Source organism: Neomonachus schauinslandi, chromosome 5 (assembly GCF_002201575.2).
Source record: "Neomonachus schauinslandi chromosome 5, ASM220157v2, whole genome shotgun sequence".
Taxonomy (NCBI): Eukaryota; Metazoa; Chordata; class Mammalia; order Carnivora; family Phocidae; genus Neomonachus; species Neomonachus schauinslandi.
Window position 1 is genome coordinate 65,414,857 of NC_058407.1, and position 12,670 is coordinate 65,427,526.

At 41.3% G+C, this 12,670-nt stretch overlaps 1 pseudogene; it reads left to right on the forward strand.

Moving 5' to 3' along the window:
• The first annotated feature begins 11,484 nt into the window (after nucleotides 1-11,484).
• LOC110593582 lies at nucleotides 11,485-12,112 on the forward strand (annotated as a pseudogene).
• Nucleotides 12,113-12,670: the final 558 nt, after the last annotated feature.

Below are 12,670 nucleotides of genomic sequence, written 5' to 3' on the forward strand. Positions count from 1 at the left end.
AAGTTGGCCCTGAAGCAGCCTCACTATGTGGCTATTCCCAAAGGTAGACGATGGGGCCAGCATTCGAGTGAGAATCCAGTGCTTTCTTTTAGGGGAGCTTGGTCTATTTGTAATAAAAATCCCAACTAATTTGCACTTATAGACTTCACATTTATGAATGTAAATCACAAACAGGCAACTGGAAATCAGATCACAGATGCTTTCCCACTGAAACTCAGCATCTTGAGCTCAGAAACTTGGTAAATTAAAGGGCTGACTGGGGCTCATCCTACACGCAGCCAGAGTGCTTTGCTCCCTAAAGAGAAATGTCTTTCATTTGTGCAGAATTTGAGAGCAAACAAATTGCTCTTCCCTTTTCCCCCTCACTGGTATATCTCCAGTCTTTCAAGGTAAACAGGTCTCACTATCCTAATTTTCAGCGGAGGAAACTAAGGTCAGAAAAGTTGTAATGTAGCCAAGATCTTGAAAGAAATGTACACAGACACAAAGATTAGAATACAGGCCTTCTAATTCCAAGTGTTTTGTTCTTTGTTCCAAGTTGTAGGATGCTGCAGACCCCACCCTCTCCCTCTCTCACCTCCTGCAGGGACCAAAATGCCTTGAGGTAGCACAAATCCAAGCACAGATGGCTCTCAGCACCACCAGCTGTGTGACCTTGGACAAATAACTTGGCTCTCTACTCTTCATTTTCTTCTTGTACAAAATTGAGGTAATTATAACCTAGCTCCAGGGCTTAATGTAATTTAGATATGTCTTTAAAGTACTTAGCATATGCTAACTGCTTATTGAATGGTGGTTATTATTACTATTAAAATGATCCCTTTGGGTTAAGCTATTGCCATTGTGTCTAGATGTAAAGAGGTCTCTTAGCAGGTCAAGTGCATTAACCTGCAGCCACAGGTAACTTCGGAAGAAGGAACTGAGGCAGGCCAGACAGTTATGTTCCTAGAGAGAGAAGCTGGTGGGTGGCAGTGCCAGGAAGACATGTCCAAGTGGGGCTCCTCAGGTGGGGGCTGAGACGGCCAGAACACTGGGCAGGAAATTGGGGTATGGCAGCTCAGATCCCTGATGGGGGAAGTGGGGTCGCAGCAGAGATAAACCCCACTCTGTCATCTGTTTGCTGTGGGTTGGTGTTTGCTGATAGGAATCCCCAGGACATCTTCAAGTGAGTGAGGTTAAGAATCTTTTCAGTCACAGCTCAGGAGAAGCTGTTCAATTTTGAAGACCATTAAAGAAAAGTTCTTATTCAAGTGAGGAGGGGACACACTTTGAGAACCACCATAGACTAGTCTGAGTCTCCAGTCCCACCTCTACCCCCGTTGCCGGATAATAGCGCTAAGGAAGTATGAAGTCAAGCTGGAGTGCAAACTTGTTTTGGAAGAAATAGAGATGACTAGTAAACCAAAGAAAATATTCTCACTGTCACTAGAAATGCAAGAAATGAGAATTAAATTAATTATTAGAACATCAATAAAATATTTTTTTCAATTTAAATTCAATTAATTAACATATAGTGTATTATGAGGTTCAGAGGTAGAGGTCAGTGATTTATTAGTCTTTTATAACACCCAGTGCTCATTACATCACATGCCCTCCTTAATGCCCATCACCCAGTTACCCCATCCCCCCACTCCCATCTCCTCCAGCAACCCTCAGTTTGTTCCCTATGATTAAGAGTCTCTTATGGTTTGTCTCCCTCTCTGATTTCATCTTGTTTTCTATTTCCCTCCCTTCTCCTATGATCCTCTGTTTTGTTTCTTAAATTCCACATATGAGTGAAATCATATGATAATTGTCTTTCTCTGATTGACTTATTTCACTTAGCATAATACCCTCTAGTTCCATCCAAGTCCTTGCAAATGGCAAGATTTCATTTTTTTGATGGCTGAATAATATTCCATTGTAGATATATACCACATCTTCTTTATCTACTCATCTGTTGATGGACATCTTGGCTCTTTCCATAGTTTTTAGCTATTGTAGACATTGCTGCTATAAACACTGGGGTGCAGGTGCCCCTTTGGATCATTACATTTGTATCTTTGGGGTAAATACCCAGTAGTGCAATTGCTGGGTCATATGGTAGCTCTATTTTCAACTTTCTGAGGAACCTCCATACTATTTTCCAGAGTGGCTGCTCTTCAGAAGGGTTTTCACCAAGAGAGGATTGTGGTCAGAATTCAAAAAAATTTGCCTCTAACTCTCTGGGTACGTCAGTGTGGAAATGGTTAAGATTCAAGATTTTTATTAAAAAAATAACAGAATACCCCAAAGTGGTATTGCAGTCACTATAGACATTATGCTCAGTGCTTCTGTCATTCACTCAGGTGTGTGTGCCTCCTTCTGGACCTGTCCCCACCCACCTCATCGCTCCTCTCTGCTCACTGCATTTTCCTGTTTCTGCTGCCAAGAACACCACCAGGCTCCACTGTCTTCTTCCTTCCCGAGTCCTTTTATGCTTCTTGGCTGTGTTGCACATTTAGAGCACTTCATCCATTACGCATGTTTGAGTGCTTTGCAAACCAAGGCAAAATCTCTGCACTCAAGTTGTTTACAGGCCACTGGAGTTGAATAGAACAAAGATACATGCACACGTAACACAAGATAGAATGGGAAAAATGTCACATTTTGAATATAAATTAAATACTGCAGTCTTTCAAAGAATGAGGAAGGTAGATGTAGCTGTGAATTTTTTCTGTCCCCCATTTTACAGATGGTAAATTTGAGGCCCGCAGGGAAGAAGCAGGGATCTTTGGTACCAGGAACTGGTTTATGTATGTAAGCTCAGGCACTTCCTCTGTGTCTGCCTTGGGTAGCAGGACTCTCAGTGGACCAGGGTGCCAGTGAGCATTCTGAGGAGCTCTAGTCAAACAAGGTGCTCTGCTTTTGGTGGTCAAGTGTTTGGGAAATGTATAAACCCTCTTCTGGGATGCTCAGGGTAGCCATTCACACATTGAAGTCTCCTACAAGTTCAACAGAGGAGAAAGCTTTATTCAACCTGGAGAGGCTAGAATCTCCCCACACAACTTCTCACCCCGCAGATCCAGCCTTCCAGTCAGAAAAGCCACCAAACACTCCTGGAGAGCCTCCATTTTTGTCAGTCACTCGATGACCATTCCTCTGCTCTTAATTTGGGAAACTAAGAAGAAAGGGGAGAAAAGTCTTTGAAGGTGAGCTTTTCCCCAACTCTTTCCTCTGGCTAGCTCACTTCTAAGGTAATTATTTGTGTTTTCATTATGAATAGTCTTTACTTATCTTTTTTGATTAAGAACATTTACCTTAGCGGGCGCCTGGGTGGCTCAGTTGGTTGGGCGACTGCCTTCGGCTCAGGTCATGATCCTGGAGTCCGGGATCGAGTCCCGCATCGGGCTCCCTGCTCGGCGGGGAGTCTGCTTCGTCCTCTGACCCTATCCCCTCTCATGTGTTCTCTCTCTCTCATTCTCTCTCTCAAGTAAATAAATAAAATCTTTAAAAAAAAAAAAAGAACATTTACCTTAGCGTGTTGGTTTGTGACAACATTCTGGATCATGTGTCTGAACCCAATTGTCATTACCTGTCATATAATCCCTTCTCTGGGAACTTTCTATTTAATCTTCTTTTCTACTTAATTTTTAAATACCACGATAATGTGTTACCTTTTATTTATTTTAATACTGTTTGTTTTTAAAATAGGTCATACTGGCCCATGGTACAACATTCAAAAGTCAAAAGGGTATGAGGTGAAAAGTGTCACCTTCAAACACTGTCCACCAGTAGCCCAGTTTATATTTGTGTGTGTGTATGTGTTTATTTTCCTTGCCTTTCTTCCCACACAAATGTACACAAATTGTTAGCATCTTGCTTTTTGCACTTAAAACTGCATCGTGTTAATAGTGTGTCATGAGTACATAGAAGGCCCTCATTTGTTTCTGTAGCTGTACGATATTGTATGTGCTGCAGTTTATTTAAAGATAACATTTAGGTTATTTCCAGCGTTTTGCTCTAGTCAGTGCTGTAGTAAATAATTTGAGAAATTGAGGACATTGGTAAAGTTAGCAGCAGCCTCCTGCCACTAAAACATATCCAGAAAGTTAGTTGATGATCTGTAAAAGCCTTTTTCATAATGTGTGACATAGCAAGGCAGCCCGTATAAATAAATCACTAATAAACTGGGGTAGGAAAAATTCAGATAATTTATACACACTGGTGAGCACACAGCATACAGGAAGCTAAAGGCAAAGGATCTAAGACCCACAAAGGGTCTGGTGGTTTTATTTCAGTGTGAGTCAGAAGTGCCTTGGGGATGGTCACCAAATACTCTCAGGGGGCTCACATAGCAATGAAGTTGGTCATGTAGCATTAATATTTACTGGATTTCTCAAATTTTAAAACTAAGAATGTTAAACAATTTTTACTTTTACTTTTAACAATAAAATAATACAGCATATGGCCTTTGAGCAATGAGGGGGTTAAGGGTGCCAATCCCCAGGCAGTCGAAAATCTGCACATAACTTTTGACTCTCCCAAAACTAATAGCCTACTGTTGATCTTACCAATAACATAAACAGTCAACTGACACGTATTTTGTATGTATGCGCATTGTTGAATTGAATACATATTGTATTCTTATCATAAAGTAAGTTAGAGAAAAGAAAATGTATTGAGAAAATCGAACGGAAGAGAAAATACATACTGTATTTATAAAAAAAAATGTGTATAAGTATAGAAAATCTGAACCGTTCAAATTGGTGGTGTTCAAGGGTCAACTGTAATTTTAAAAGCTAACATTTATTGAGCACTTACCATATTCAGACACTATGCTAAGCACTTTATAGGTATTACTTTATTTAATCCATTAACATCCCATGAGATGGGTGCTATTCTTATCCCTATTTTAGAGATGAGGAAACTGAGGCTCAAGGACGTAAGGAGCTCAACCAAGGTCACACAGCCAGTGAGAAATGGAGCCAGGTTTCTGTATCCAGAGCTTTCTCCCTTGACCACTGCTACCCACAGTGGGTCTTCACTTTGAAGTCTTCACCACTTTAAGCAACAGCAAAATAGAAAGAGATTTGAGATTTTTATACTCCTAAATGTGTCATGGAGGTTTGTGGTCAGCTTGGAGGACTTTAAAAAGCTGTCTGACTGGCCCATGATTCAAATACATGAGCCAATGTCTTCCGTGTCTCCTGTGTCGCTCTTCCGGCTTCGGGGGCCATGATTGTATTTCGATGCTGGTTTTTGTTCCCTCAGAGTAACCTGCTCCAAGCGCAACAGGGAATCACTCTGAAAACGACTTTGGCATTTTGTAAAAGATAAATGTCCCTCATTGGCTGTGATACTGGGTTTCTTCTTCCCACCATGTTCTTTCAAAGGCTGAATTTATTCTTCAAATCAGCTTCCAGCTGCTTTATGTGTACAGATTATGGTGCAAATCCCCTCTGGTGAGGTCCACTTGGATCACTGATTGGATTGGGAAGTTCCGTGAAGCTCACGAGGACGTCAGAAAAGACAATGACGAGGAACAGTTTATAAACAACACGTAATGCCTCTCTGCAGACTCTCCCTGTCCCTTTTTGTTTTTGAAATTTGGAAATCTCTTGTGTCTAGGGCAGGATTTGCTGTAATTTGTAAATCAAATTATTGGTAATTCGCCCCCGTTGAAATTGGCAGAGGGACTCTCGTGCTTGCAGAATGTAATAGATATTTATAATTCACACGCCATCCAATTGCAAAAAGCGTTTGACGGGCTACTCCAGTGAGCTAAGCATCCACGAAGTAAAGATTTTAAGACCTGCCTGTGGTAACTGTCCTATTCAGGTCTCAGATCCCACGTCCTCTCCCCGGAATGCTGACTTTTACCTTTCTAATAAGAAGCAGTCTCCGCTTATTTATGCGTAGCCCTGGTGTCCGTTTTCTCTTCCCTTTTAAATAATCCCTTCCTTTGGTGTATTTGGAAAAAGGGACGTTGTGTCAGATGCTCTTCCCGTGTAACCCAGCGGTGGTCAGGGACACGCATTGGCACCGCACTCTTTGGTCCCCGTGGGCTCCTCTTCCCCTTGCTGGGCTCGGGGCCAGTACCAGCTCGGGGCAAGTGAGGCAGCCAGGGACCACGGTTTGAGGAGGCATTTTCTCTAGGGGTTGTGTGGGCTCAGGGTCCATCTGCACTGGTCCTGGCCCTACCCGCCGGCCACAGCCTAGAATTTATAGACTCCAGTCCTTCCTCGGGGAGGATGCAGGTGGGGTCTGACCCGCAGCACCTCAGCAGCAGGATACCCTAGTGCTGAAGGGCCTGCATTCTGGGGGTGGACATACTACCTCATCTCTTTGGGCACTTCAGTGTCCTCATTTGTAAAATGGGTTGATGATGCTAAAAATACAGCCTCCCTTTGCTTGTCTAGAGCGTGAAGACAGGTAATCCCTACCCCCCCACCCCGCCCCGTAAATGCCCAGGAAAGCACACCTCTTCCTCGCACTGCTCTTCCGGTTCCCAGTCCCACCCACTTCCCGCCTTAAACTTTCTAAGAAGGTTGGAGGAAATTCAACAGCATTTTTTTTTTTTTTTAATTTTTAACAGCATTTTAAAAGAAAGATTTAAATTGTCAAACGAAACATGACTTCCTTGAGACCCCAGGGAAGAGGTCCGAGCAGTGAAAGGCTACGGGGAAGTGCTGCCTTTCCTGACCTGCCTCCCTCCCCGAGGGCTTCCGTCCTCTCCTGAGGCACCTCCAGTTTCACTTCTTTCTTTTCTGGATCTTCACCACCTATTTTGCAGCAATCTCATTCTGTCCGCACAGACCTCTCACCCTGCAAATACATCCTGTTTTCCCAGTGACTGCTTCCCCAGGCTGAATTGTTCAGGCTGGAATAGCATAAGACAGCCCAGGGTCAGTCCAGGGTGGGCACTGGTAGCTCAAGGGCAGTCTCCCGCAAAGTCTTCTGGGTAAGAGACATCTGTCGGTTGTGCTCCCCATCTGTCTCTGCTCCTCTCCCACCAACACTACCTTGATTTTCGATGGAGGGAGTGGCTTTTGACCCCCATGATTTCCCTCCCTGACCGGATATGTATGAGGAGGAACAAGAAGGCAGAGCCTGCCTAAGGATGTTGTCAACAGCAAAAGCGAGGGACAAGGAGGGAGGTCGAAGGGGGGAAAGAGCGAGACAGACAGAGAGACAGAGAGGCAGAAGGAGACAGAGAGAGAAAGGGAGGGAGGAACATTGGGTTCTACATCAAGCCGAGTCTGAATTTCTTTGGACTGCTCAGTTATGTGAGACAACAGATTGTTTTTATTGTTTAAGGCCGTTAGAGTTGTGTTTTCCATTGCTTACAACATAGTGACCTAATTGCTTTGGAGTCTTCGTTTTGTAAGAGTCTGGCAGAGTGTGTAAGGGTCAAAATCAACCACTCTCTCTTCCTCTCTCTCCGTCTGCCTCAATCTCTCTAACCCCCTTCACCAAATACACACACTCCTTAGGGAAAATATTAATTCGTAGATGTTATAAAGTCATTGCCATTCATAAGAAGGAAGAAAAACACTTTTCGCATGTATGGGAGTCCGCAGGCCATTCCTGCCCAGAGAAATGTTAGTCTCTGTACATTATTGTGCACCACTGCTTTAGTACGTGTCTCTCATCTGCACCTCGAATCTCAATTTGTGCACTTGAGACTCACCTGGAGCAAGAAATGAAGCCATTTACTGAGCTACACACTTCTTCCTGGCTGCTTCTTAAGCTCCATGGAAACTAAGTTAAACCTTTGAAATTATAACTTGTAATGGCCTGAATAGTTTTCCCACAAGGCCATTCTCTTCCCTAGCTGAAGAGGCTGGGTGGAAGGTGTGTTCTTTTGGTTTTTATTTTTTAATACTTCTCCTTATACACTTATTCCAGAGGACAAGTTGAAATAGGAGTTTCATCACATTGCCTAAAAAATTGTGTGGTCTTTTGATCATATCTCTTTTCATCTACTAACCCACGTTAACCAAAATTCTCTGAATACTTTTAATACTCAGGGCAATGAAAGATATTAAGAATTTTCCCTTGACATAGACTCTGAAATTTTTGCCCTTCTACAGTCTCCATATTCTGAATTGCTTGCCCTTCAGAATAAGAATGTAGTTCAAGGGCAACTTTCATTTCTCTGTAGAGCCTTGGGAACAAATTAGACATTTGAGATAAAAACAATCCTCAAAATGTCATATTTTTAACCTATTTTACATTCATAATTTGGAGGGCCTGAGAAGGATGTGCCTATCTCACTTCAAAGGAAAGGTTGTACTTTAGGAAAGGCTTTTGTCTAAATGTTGGGGGAAGTGTTATAAAAAGAGAATACATTTATAGCAAACCAATTTGCAATGTTGTTAGCTAGTATCTGTAAGTTGAGTGATGATGTCACATATTGTGCAAACCAAGCCCCTTCTGAGGATGGAATTTGGGAACTATTTATTAATAAGGACATCAAGACTTCTACTACTAGCCAAGCTGGAGCAACCAGGATGGATTTACCCTCCCACCTGAAACAACAGACAACCAAACAAAATATACGAAACAACAGTTTTTAAGACATTGGACATCAGACAATGAAGAGCAGGGATCCCTGAGATGTAGGAAATGAATGATGTGAGCTCTGTGATTGTCCCGTATTACTTCCTGGCGAGAGTTTCTGGTCTGTAACACAAGGAGGGGGGACCCAGGTGCAGCCAGGTGGTCTCCCTGAGTTGAGGAGACATTGCTGGGAGTATAACACTATACTGCTGCAGTTCATGGTGCAGAGTACTAAAGAAGAAATAACTACAGAGAGAAAGGAAGAAAGAGAGAGAGAGGGAGAGAGACTGTGCTATGGAGATCTGCAGAGGGTCCCCCTTAAGTACCCAGCTGACTACTGATCAATGCACAGAGTTGAGGAACAACCCAAGGTCACAGAAACAACTACCTGAGTGGATTAAATGGAATTTCTGGACCTCACACAAGGCAAGGAGTAGTTCTTGTTCTTATCAGCCAGAGTGGAAAACCTCACAATTCCCGGTGTGTCAGGTAGAGTACTCAGAAGTTTTTTTTTAATCTCAGTCGTGGGACATTAACATTATGCTTTCTGGCCCCACTGGAGAAAGCTTAAAGTGAAACCCAAGGTGTTCAAACTATTTCCAAGTCCTTTAATTCTGTTTCAAAGCAAAGTTCAAGAATTTTTATAGAAATACAAAATATCCAACACCCCAAAAGATTAAATTCACAATGTTGACCATCTAATTAAAACTTGCCAACATACAAAGAAGAAGGAAAATACAACCCAGGAAGAGAAGGAAAATCTATTTATTGGAACCACCCTAGGACTGATATGGAAATGGCAGACAAGGACAATACAGTGGTTGTTATTACTGGGTCCCACATGTTCAAGAAGCTCAGAGGAAAGATTTCATATGGTAAGTAAAAGCATAAAGAAGGTTCAAACTGAGCTTCTAGAGATGAAAACTACAATATCTGAAAAGACAAACATACTAGGTGGGATTAACAGGATGTTAGAGAATTGCAGAAGAAAAGATTAGTGACTTGACAATGTAGATAGAAACTATTCAAAATTATACACAGAGAGAAAGAAGGTTGAAAGGAAAGTGAACAGAGTGTCACTGAGCTGTTAAAAACTCCAAATGGCAATCAGAAAGATAAGTATCATATGATCTCACTGATATGAGGATTTTGAGAAATAAGACAGAGGATCATAGGGGAAGGGAGGGAAAAATGAAAGAAGAGGAAACCAGAGAGGGAGACAAACCCTAAGAGACTCTTAATCTCAGGAAACAAACTGAGAGTTGCTGGAGTTGTGGAGGGTAGGAGGGATGGGGTGGCTGGGTGATGGACATTGGGGAGGGTATGTGCGATGGTGAACGCTGTGAATTGTGTAAGACTGATGAATCACAGACCTGTACCTCTGAAACAAATAATACATTATATGTTAATAAAAAATTAAAAAAAAAAAACTCCAAGTGGCCTAATATCCCACTAGATAATTGGAGTCTTCAAAGGAGGGGGCGGAAAAATGATTTAAAAAAAATCCCCCAATTCAATGAAAGCTATAACCCGCAAACACAAGAAACTCAACAGAACCCATGCATAAGAAATATTAAGAAAATCCCACTGAGCTACATCATGATGGTTGGCTTATAATAGTGATAAAGGGAAATCTTAAAAGTAGCCAAGATAAAAGACACATGAAGCACAAAAGAACAAAGATAAGAATGACAGTAAAAGGAAAAAACAAGCTCTCAGCCTGCTTTTCAAATTCCCCAACAATTCTGAAAAATGAAGGAGGCATACAAGAGCTGAGGGAATTCACACCAGCACACCTGTGCCACGAGAAATGTTAAAGGAAGTCCTTTAGTCAGAAGAAAAGGATATCAGATGGAAATCTGGATCAATCAAAGGAATGAAGAGTACAGAAATGGTAACCACATGGATAAATATAAAATACTTTTTTTATTTTTAAGATCTCTTAAAAGATAATTCATTTTGGGGGGCACCTGGGTGGTCCAGTTGGTTAGGCATCCCTGAGTATTGAGCCCCAAGTCGGGCTCCCTGATCAGTGGGAGCCTGTTTCTTCCTCTCCCTCTGCCTCTCCCCCTGCTGGTGCTCTTTCTCATGTGCTCTGTTTTTCTCAAATAAATAAATAAAGTCTTAAAAAAAAGATAATTCATTTTTTTTTTAGATTTATTTACTTACTTGAAAGAAAGAACACTCAAGCAGATTCCCCACTGAGTGTGGAGCCCAATGTGGGGCTGGATCCCAAGACCCTGAGATCATGACCTCAGCTGAAATCAAGAGTTGGACACTTAACCAAATGAGCCACCCATGCGCCCCAAAGATAATTGACTTTCAATGCAAAATTAATAGCAGTGTATTGTGGGGTTTATAACATCTGAAGAACTGAGATGTGTGGCCACAATAGTATAAAGAATGGGAAGGGAGAAATGGAAATATTTATAAGTGGTGTAATATTGCTAGAAGAAAGACTGTATTACCTTAAAAATATGTACACTGTAAAGCAACCACCACTAGAAATAACCACAAAAAGTGACAGCTAATATATCAACAAAGTAAATAAAATGACATCATAAAAAATGCTCAGTTAATCCAAAAGAAAGCAGAAAAAGAGAAAAGGGAAATGAAGAACCTATGGAACATAGAGAAAACAAACTGCAAGGTGATAGATTTAAACCCAATTGTACCAATAACCACATGAAATGTAAATGGTACAAACATCCAATTAAAGACAGTGATTGTCAGATTGGATAAGAAAGCAAGAGCTGACTATACGCTGCCTAGAAGAACTACCTTTAATACAAAGAAAACAGGTTAAAAGTAAAAGAGTGGGGCTTACGACAGAGGCTGGAGCCATGCCACCTGGGATATGTGGGGTTTCTCTAGGACCCCTCTAGGAGAAAGGCCACCTGTTCCACAGAATCATGGAGTCATGGAATGTGGCTAATTTCTCAGAGTAGAGAAAACTCATTAATGAGAACCAGGTGCCCAGTCAGCTTGGAGCAACTACGTTGACTCAATGTTTTTTAGTGGAAACTGGATGTGACAAATATGAGAATGATCCAAAATTAGAAATAACTGGAAAAAGAAAATCTATTCCTGGGTTGGCATAATAACCATGTGCAGAGATAAACTACCAAAGTATGAAGAAAATGTTCCTCTAGGAGCATTAGAGGATGTTATTGGGAAATAACAGATGAATAGGAGACGTTACTTGCGCAGACAAACAGAAGTTTTATCTTGAGACAAGGATTAAGATACTTTATAAAGAACGTCTATACTTGGATGATGCAATTCAGTATATCTGTGATGGAAGTGGATATTTGGATGTAGGGGATGAAGAGGACAAACTGATTCAGATTTGTATGGAGCAAGGGGATGTAACACGTCCCGGAAGGACTTATTACCGCTTCATCCTGGATGAATGGAGCTTCGGGAGAGCAAGGAAGCTGTTTTTTGGAGAACCAGTATTGCTATATACAATGGACCAGCTGACCATTTTGATGTTCAAGGACAGCTCATGAAATTTGGGGCACAAACAGTATTGTGGTGCTCTCTCGAAACCAACAAACTCTTCAGGGGTCTTAAATGTAATCATTAAGCAGAAACTTAATCATTTCCCGCTCACTTTACATTGTAAACTTGAAGCTAGGCTCTTTCTCCTTGGTTAGATTATTTGATCCGATTTCTTTAATGAAACAAAACTGATTTTGACATGAGATAAACTATGAATATGTGGATACATTACATTTGTGAAATTCATTATGATTCATTTTCTCTAACTAAATCAAGAAGAGTGGTTCAGTAGACCTGTTAGTATACACATCCAACTATAACCTGTGTGAAAGCTTAATCTCCCAAATTATGATGACTTAGAATATTTTATCTGAATATTATGCTTAGGCTTTAAGTCAAATATCAGTCGACACCATCACTTCCCTATAGGGAATAATGGATAGATAACATACTTCTGCCCATCACGCTTCTTTTCTCTTTAGGTTGAGGCTCTGGGGAGAAAGCCAATCATTAGACACACGCAATTACTTAAACAACTTTTCCTGTTCAAAAGAAAACGATGGTCTTAATTTTATGCAAATGAATGCCCACACCTTAAATTCAGGCATGTTTCATACTTTTGTCTGGTTCCTTAAAATCACCT